Consider the following 941-nt stretch of genomic DNA (forward strand, 5'->3'; position numbering starts at 1 on the left):
AAAAGCGATCCTCCCGCCTCGGCCTCCCAGAGTGCTCACAGCGGTGTGAGCCACTGTGCTTGGCCCCTTCCTCCATCTTTAAAGCTCATCACTCCAATCTCTGCTTCCACGGTCATGTTGCTGCCTTCTCACACATTGACCCTCCTGCTTCCCTCTTATAAGTACCTTTGTGATTGCACTGGGCCCACCTGGGTAATTGAGGCTAATCCCAAGATCCTTAATTTAATCACACCCACAAAGTCCCTTTTGGCATGTAAGGCAACATATTCACAGGTTCTGAGGATTAGGATGTGGACATCTTTGGGGGAACATTATTCAGCCTACCACAGACATGTTCTTGCATACATTATTTCTGGAAGAAAAAGAAACTACTGATGGTAGTTGCCTCTAGAGGTAGGAACCTGGGGGCTGAGGGACAAGGGTAAGACAAAGCCTTATGCTTTATTGTATGCCCCTTTGTACTTTTTGTTTCTTTGTTTGTTTTAGAGATAGTGTCTCACTCTGTCACCCAGACTGGAGTGCAATGGTGTGGGTACAGCTCACTGTAACCTTGAACTCCTGGGCTCAAGCGATCCAACTGCCTTAGCCTCCCGAGTAGCTGGGACTACAGGTGTGTGCCACCAACATCTTTAAATTATAAGCATTTCCCCATATGCTTAAACATTTTTTGTGAACACTGTAATGGCTCTTCAATGTTATTGCTTGTTTATTTATTTCTCTTTTTTTCTGGACTGCAAGTTTCACAAGTGCGTGAACCATTTTATGTTTTGATCACCATTATATTCCCAGTGTCTTGTCCATAGTGGGTCCTTAATAATTATTCATTTAATAAATCAATAAATATACCACAATCTATCTAATCATTATTTTATTTTGGACATTAAAATTGTTTCTAATATTTTCCTTTTTTTATGAAGGGGGAGTAAGGAGGAGGGTTCAAT

General features: G+C 41.9%; 1 protein-coding gene across 1 annotated transcript in view; it reads left to right on the forward strand.

Annotated features, from left to right (window-relative positions):
- Positions 1 to 941, forward strand: part of OPHN1 (oligophrenin 1) — a 427,039-nt gene that overhangs the window by 56,531 nt on the left and 369,567 nt on the right. The gene's annotated exons all lie outside the window — the stretch shown is intronic.

This window comes from Propithecus coquereli, unplaced genomic scaffold (assembly GCF_000956105.1).
Source record: "Propithecus coquereli isolate 6110/MARCELLA unplaced genomic scaffold, Pcoq_1.0 Scaffold101, whole genome shotgun sequence".
Taxonomy (NCBI): Eukaryota; Metazoa; Chordata; class Mammalia; order Primates; family Indriidae; genus Propithecus; species Propithecus coquereli.